Source organism: Hydra vulgaris, chromosome 15 (genome assembly GCF_038396675.1).
Source record: "Hydra vulgaris chromosome 15, alternate assembly HydraT2T_AEP".
Taxonomy (NCBI): Eukaryota; Metazoa; Cnidaria; class Hydrozoa; order Anthoathecata; family Hydridae; genus Hydra; species Hydra vulgaris.
Genome location: NC_088934.1, coordinates 27,202,501 through 27,210,994, shown reverse-complemented (window position 1 = coordinate 27,210,994; position 8,494 = coordinate 27,202,501). Strand labels below are relative to the sequence as shown.

The following is an 8,494-nucleotide window of genomic DNA, read 5'->3' as shown; positions in this document are numbered from 1 at the left end:
TTTTTGATATTTTTTGATATTGTTGATTTTTACCGTTCGATAACAGAAAAACTCCTTAATAACGCTATTCATTTTGCCGAGCAGCATCTAAACATTGACCCTAACCAAAAAACATTGATGTATCACGCAAGAAAATCACTATTATATAATGATGATCAAGTTTGGATAAAAAAATCAAGCGGTTTATTCGATGTTTCAATGGGAACATTTGACGGTGCTGAAGTTTGTGAACTTGTGGGAATATATCTTTTGTTTCAAATTGCACAATTTTATAATAAAAATGATTTCGGATTATACCGCGATGATGGTTTAGCAATTTTTAAAAAATTGAGTGGCCCCCAAAGGGAGAAAATCAAAAAACATTTTGTTGAAACATTTAAAAAAAACGAACTCACTATATCAATACAGTGCAATATGAAAATTATAAATTACCTTGACGTCACATTAAATCTTAATGACCATACGTTCCAACCATATTCTAAGCCCGGAAATTCTTTAAACTATATTCATGCTGATTCGAACCACCCGTCTAATATTTTAAAGCAGCTTCCGCATTCAGTTGAGTTAAGATTGTCTGCAAATTCGTCAAGTGAAGAAATTTTCCAAGGATCTACTCCTATGTACAATGACGCGCTGTTAAGATCCGGTTTTAATCACAAACTTTCATATCACCCTAATTTAAATTTACCTCATACCAAAAACCGTAAACGCAACATCATATGGTTCAACCCTCCTTTCAGCAAAAATGTTAGCACTAATATAGGAAAAAGCTTTTTAACCTTGATCAACAAACACTTCCCAATAAATCACAGACTCCACACAATTTTTAACAGAAACACAATAAAAATAAGCTATAGCTGTATGCCGAATATGAAGTCTTTTTTAAACGCATCAACAAATTATGAACAACAAAAAAATTCCACCTAAAACCAACTGCAATTGTCTTAATAAAAATACCTGCCCTTTATCAAACCAATGCTTAACAAATATCAAAACATATTATATACCAAGCCAATATAAGTTCCAATAATCCTACTAACACTCCTGTCAACAAATCCTACATCGGTATAAGTGAAACACCATTCAAAATTAGATATGCCAACCATATAAAATCATTTAACATTCTAAAGTACAAAAACGACACCGAGTTGTCAAAAGAATTTTGGAAATTAAAAGATGCTAACTTAAACCCAGTTGTTAAATGGAAAATAATTAGACAATGCAATGCTTACAACCCAACCACGAAGTCCTGCAATCTATGCACAAACGAAAAATATTAAATTCTGTTTTCCAAAAATAAAATCTACTAAACAAAAAAAGTGAAATGCTATCCAAGTGTAGGCATCGAAACAAATTTCTTCTCGCCCTATTCGACACGGGTGATTAATCAATTTTCTAATTATTAAAATATTGTTTGTTTGTTTGTTTTGACGTCAGAACTCATACCACTGCTTTGTTATGTTTTTTCTGTCAATTTCTGTATTTTGTATTTTTTAACGGTTTTTTCTTAATTTAAAGAATAAAATATGGCTGATGATTGCCGAAGGGCATGAAACTTTAAGTTCCATCACAAAGTTGTATTTTTTCAAATAATCAAACTTTTTATATATTAATACTGATCTATTTTGTAAACAATTTACTTAATATTGATCACTCTCCAACGAACAAGAGACTTTGTATCATAACTTGGTACAATAAAACAACATTATATATATATATATATATATATATATATATATATATATATATATACATATATATATATATATATATATATATATATATATATATATATATATATATATATATATATATATATATATATATATATATATATATATATATAGCTACATATGCTACTTCCTGTTTAATCAATCAATGTAATAAGTTAAGTATAAGCGAGTACAATAAGTTAGTTGTTGTACTCACTTATTCTTGAATTATTACATTGATTGGTTGTTTTTATTATCATTATTATTATTATTTTATAGCAGATTTTTTGTTAGTAGTATCTTCCCAGTAGAGAATTGTATCCCCAATAACATTTTAAAGTTTCGTTACGTATTGTAACGTAAACGAGATTCGTTATATTACGTGCCTAATGTGCGGGGTTTTTTTTACGTAACCGAGACGTGACATTGTACATAAAGATAGCTAACATTGCAACGTAACGATACGTAACATTATAACGTAGCGTTCGTGCAAAATGTCCATTATTTTTACGCAACCAAGACGTAACGATACTTAAAGATTTGACCTAACGAGACGTAACATCGTATCCTCGTATCTTTATAATTAAAACTTTTTTTTTTTGTTATATACATATATAAATATAAATGTATAAATAGGTTTTAATAAAAAAGGCTGCGTAGAACTCTTTTTTAAATATATTTTGATATAATAATATATAAACGATACTTCGCTGACCTATTGTGGTCAGCGTCATCAGGTAATGAAAAAAACGTTACAAAATAACATAAATCCAACAGTTTTAAAAAAAAAAAGACATTAAAAAGCGTAAAATATAAAAACCAATCAAATAATATAATAGTGACGTCAGTAAAATTTTTGTCAAAATTGGCCTCCAAATTTTTGCTTTCGCATTATTCCCGTCATCTCTATTTAGAACAGTTTGTCCAATACCTATATTGTGTCGAATTCTTGCTTTATTTGTCTCCAGGGATTCCCTAACTTTTCTTATCCTGTATTCAGGAATGACTGCCAAGGTTTTAGGATTCAGCCAATCAAAAGTACCACGGCGTGTTCTAGAATGTTCCGTGGCTCCTGAACTCGACCATTTTTAATTTTTACAGGCTCTTTGGTGTTCCGCAATTTTTGAAATGATTTTCTTTTTGATCTCACCAATATATATACTTCCGCATGAGCATTTAAGCTCGTAAACACCTGGATTCGAGATTGGTGGTAGTTTTGTTTTGTTGTTGCATAATATGTAATTTAAATTTGGAGGTAAAGTAAATATAACTCTGATATTTTGTTTTCTAAATTCTCTTCGGAATTTAGGGCCAATAATAGGTATCCAAGGTAGTTTAACAAACTGCTTATCTAATTGTTTAGATGTAGTATTTTTTGAAACGCGGTCAAATAGTTTTTAGTTATTTTAATGAGATTACTTTTTTTTATAGCCGTTTTCTAAGAATGTATCTATGAGGAAATCAATTTTTTGTGAGAGGTGTTTTGGGAACAGATTTGTTTTGCTCTACATAGAAATCCTTTAAAGACGCCAGTGATTATTCTTGGGTTGATGTTAGAGTTTGGTTTTATTTGAAAATTGGTTATTGCATCCTTACGGTGAATTTGAAATTCATAAAATCCGTTTATTGTATTTGAAATAGATATATCTAAAAAGTCAACAGTATATTTTTTGGAGGAGTTTTTTTCATTTAAAGTTATAACAGTTTTCTTTCGAATCGAAGCAAGCATGGGTTTCGTCTCATATCTTTCGCAAGTTATTAGTTGGAATGAATTAACGAAGGCTACATTAAGGGCTCTTTTTTCTATGTTTTACAAAAATGCTTTATTCTGAGATAATCATATTCACTGCCACTTTTAAAAAAGGCAACGTTTTTTAATGCCCTTTTGATCTTGAACTACTTATGTATGGGTCTAAACTCAATAGCAGTCTTTTTAATACGTCTGTATTGCAGTTGATACAAGAAAACTTTCAACTAAAATTTTGTCTTTGCTGCCAAAAGTGTTTGTTCTGGCTTCAGCTGCCTCCTCAGAAAACTGACCGATAGAAAGGATTGCATGAGTCATTGCTTCTGCGCCATACATCAAAACTTTATGCATAGATAGAGACATGGGATATGTAATAGAATATCACCGCACCTTAGAATATCACCGCACCAGTAGAAATAATGAAAACGAGGATGCGTTTTGAAGTAATAGAACTTAGTAGGGTACCGAGTGCGTCCGAATAATACAAGAACGTTCATAGTTTATAATAATAACGCAACAAATACATAAATAAAATTCATTATTAATATGTTGGTATATACGAAGTCCGCAAGACATGGTACTATAATTTAATTTTTAATTCTAAAATTGATGATTTTCTAGTAATCTTTTACATATATTACATATTTTCAACCAGATGTTATGCAATATTTTATAAATCTATATGAGGGGATGTTACATTCTAAGCACTATTTGGTTTGTTGTTTTTTAACAAAATACAATGTGATGTTCTACACATATAATAGTGGCATGCCAATATTTCTTCATTTTATTAAGGGCAGGTGATATTCTAACATTCTAAGCACTATCTAGTATGTTGTTTTTAAACAAAATACATGGGCGATGTGATGTTCTAAAAATATAATAGTATGTTTCTTAATTTTATTAAGGAGAGGTGATATTCTAACATTCTAAGCACTATCTAGTATGTTGTTTTTAAACAAAATACATGGGCGATGTGATATTCCAAAAATATAATAGTATGTTTCTTAATTTTATTAAGGAGAGGTGATATTCTAACATTCTAAGCACTATCTAGTATGTTGTTTTTAAACAAAATACATGGGCGATGTAATATTCTAAAAATATAATAGTATGTTTCTTAATTTTATTAAGGGGAGGTGATATTCTAACATTCTAAGCACTATCTAGTATGTTGTTTTTAAACAAAATACATGGGCGATGTGATATTCTAAAAATATAATAGTATGTTTCTTAATTTTATTAAGGGGAGGCGATATTCTAACATTCTAAGCACTATCTAGTATGTTGTTTTTTAACAAAATACATGGGCGATGTGATATTCTAAAAATATAATAGTATGTTTCTTAATTTTATTAAGGGGAGGTGATATTCTAACATTCCAAGCACTATCTAGTATGTTGTTTTTTAACAAAATACATGGGTGATGTGATATTCTAAAAATATAATAGTATGTTTCTTAATTTTATTAAGGGGAGGCGATATTCTAACATTCTAAGCACTATCTAGTATGTTGTTTTTTAACAAAATACATGGGCGATGTGATATTCTAAAAATATAATAGTATGTTTCTTAATTTTATTAAGGGGAGGTGATATTCTAACATTCTAAGCACTATCTAGTATGTTGTTTTTAAACAAATTACATGGGTGATGTGATATTCTAAAAATATAATAGTATGTTTCTTAATTTTATTAAGGGGAGGCGATATTCTAACATTCTAAGCACTATCTAGTATGTTGTTTTTTAACAAAATACATGGGCGATGTGATATTCTAAAAATATAATAGTATGTTTCTTAATTTTATTAAGGGGAGGTGATATTCTAACATTCCAAGCACTATCTAGTATGTTGTTTTTTAACAAAATACATGGGTGATGTGATATTCTAAAAATATAATAGTATGTTTCTTAATTTTATTAAGGGGAGGCGATATTCTAACATTCTAAGCACTATCTAGTATGTTGTTTTTTAACAAAATACATGGGCGATGTGATATTCTAAAAATATAATAGTATGTTTCTTAATTTTATTAAGGAGAGGTGATATTCTAACATTCTAAGCACTATCTAGTATGTTGTTTTTTAACAAAATACATGGGCGATGTGATATTCTAAAAATATAATAGTATGTTTCTTAATTTTATTAACTGGGATGTGATATTCTATGATTCTAAGCAACAAATGCAGCTATCTAGTATGTTATTTTTTTAACAAAGTACATGAAGGTTTGATATTCTAAGCATTTAATACTGATAGTATATAAAATATTTTTTAATTTCATTAAGTTGATGTGCTGTTCATAGATTCTAGGCTGCAAATGCAGCTATGATAATTAGAAAGAAAATACATTGAAAATGTTTGTTTTGTTGTTTTTGATTATATTTAAAAAAAGAGCTCAGTAATTTATCTATGTTCTACATAACTATTTTCTTTTTTTTCTTTTATGATGTTTGCATTGCTTATCTTAATCGCAAGGCCTAAAGTATTTTTGATTTTCCTAAAATTGTTAATTAATCTTCTTTTTTTCCTTGATTTTAGGTTCTTAATCTTCATAGTTGTAGAATCACAATAAAAACTGTCAGTCTTGATCTGAAGAAATGGTCAATGCCAGGAAGAGCATCTGGTTGTAAAAAATTGCTCCAACACTTCTAACTTCGTTTAATTTAGAAATTGGTGTACAAGGTTTTTTGGTTTTTTTTTAAAATAATACAATTTTTTTTAAACATTATTGAAAACTTTTTGTTAATTTTTTCTTAGTTATACTAATGTATTACATCTAATTGTATTTAGTTTTTGGTATTTGTTTTTTGGAAGCTGATAACAGGTAAAAGTCTACTTTGTCTTTATCAGGGTTATCGTATTATATAAACCAATATATTCCAATAAAGCATTTTATATACAAAATTTTATAAAATTTTTAAATTCTTTTCTTTTGCTTGAAGAATTTTCAGCCATGTACCAAACCTATAGTGAAAGTGTAGTTGTAGTTATTTAAATCAATCAAATATTTTATCATATCAAATATACTAAACCTATGTTCATACTAAACCTATGTTCATACTAAACCTATGTTCATTATAATATATCATTTACTGTAGCAAATGTTTAAAAAAATCTAAACCAAAATTAAAAAATCTACAATAATAATAACAATAATAATTAGTTTTTTTCTTAAAACCAACCTAGTTTTAAGAAATTTGAAAAACCTCCTTAAACACAACAAATTCAAAATCAAACTAAAAATTAGTTTTTCTTTGTAGTACAAAGACTTCTTCTGTCTCAAGTTGAAATATAGCTCCAACTTTTAGGAGTTCAAATATCTCTGTATAACTATTTGAAACAATTTTTAACAAAATAAATGAAAACGTACTTCTTCTACTGATGTTTTATGCTTTATATTTATATATTATACGTATTAAAGACCTCAAATGAAATCATAATAATAATAATAAAGCCTAGAGTTATGATTTAATAAAGGAATTGTAATAGTAAATATATGTGCATAAATAATATCTTCAAAATTTTATACTTATAAATCTTAACATACTTTTAAAGATGAATGTTTCCACAGCAAAACGATATGCTGTTTTTGGTTTCATAGGCTATGCACTCCATATGATACCATCTATTTGGAATGCAAATATCACATTTTATCTATAAAAAACATCTTTTTTTATAATTCTTTCCCTAATTGAAACATAATAATAAAAAATTAGTGGAACAAAGATTTTATTACCCATTCATCTAACTTCTACTTTTTTCTTGTTTTTGGACCTTTTATGTTTCCACAAATGCGACACACTGTATTGTACCAGCATTTTTGACCTAATAATTTAAGCTTGAATAATTTAATGTTTTTGTTTATTTTTATTCTATCGTAAATTTTTTGTGAATATTACTATAACCAAACCTCCTTCATCTAAAAGCAACTGTACCACTCTTTCTCTATAGTTATTCACTTCTTCAACTGGAAAACAATGTACCAGCTCTTCCCCATTTATAACATTTTCAGCAAACTACACAATAAGGGTTTTATAATATATTTTATAATAAATTTTTTCTTTTCATTATGTATATACTTTTAAAATATCTTTATTTGCATGATTGTATGAAATGAAAAAAGCAAGGGGGTGTCTATAAAGTACATAAACATGAATGTGGGATTGCCCAAACGCATACAGTTTTGTAAAGAGAAAGGGTGTTAAAGATAACCTAATGTACATGTTTGGCTGCCTTACTTACAAGTTTTTCCGTAAACCTGATTCTTATTTTTAATAAAAGAATGTGTATTTTTCCTCTGCCTTTTACTTGACTATCTGTCTTTAAATGCCATTTTAAATTGACATTAAATACAGAAAAATGTGGAATTAACAAAAAGTTTAATATTGTTTGATTTTTAGAAAAATTTATTTTTTTAAAGTCTTTAATTTGTTTTTAATGTTTTGAAATTTAGCAGGAAAGGGTTATTGATTTCGGAATGTTATATGTATGTACACAGAGAGGTAAGAATCAATAAAAGTATACAGATGTGTACAAAGGAGGAGGGAGAATTCAAAATTCGTGGTTTATTTGCTTACACACTTTATAGGCGCCCCATGTTTGTAAATAATTTATTATATAGCAATAGTAAATTGTTTAAAAATTGAGAGTATTAAAATTTTAGAATTGAAGTTTATAGTTAAGAGCTTAATACATGGTTTTAAAAAAATAAGCAAAAACTTAAAAAAAATAGATAGATAAAAGTATAAAGAAATATAAGATGAGCCTGGGCTGCATATAATTTAATCTTATTTATATAATAACTAAAAGAATTAACTTGCCTTCAGACAAAACACTCCACATGATTGTCATCCTGTTTTGCATGCTTGATGTATATATTTTGAATTTTGTGGTTACACCATATCTCTGTGACAAGTAACTACTAAGATAGAATTATATTTATTAAATGAAAAACAAGATATAATCTAAATTCATAAAAAACAAGCAACTTCATTTGAGCATCATACTTCCATTTTATTTCTTCTCTTATAAC

General features: G+C 27.7%; 1 long non-coding RNA gene across 1 annotated transcript in view; it reads left to right on the top strand.

Moving 5' to 3' along the window:
* Positions 1-3,834: 3,834 nt before the first annotated feature.
* Positions 3,835-8,494, top strand: part of LOC136092142 (uncharacterized) — a 7,526-nt gene continuing 2,866 nt past the window's right edge. The window contains exons 1-3 of the long non-coding RNA XR_010644229.1: positions 3,835-4,036; positions 6,001-6,144; positions 6,253-6,286. This is a non-coding gene — a long non-coding RNA (uncharacterized LOC136092142). The remainder of the gene's footprint in view (positions 4,037-6,000; positions 6,145-6,252; positions 6,287-8,494) is intronic.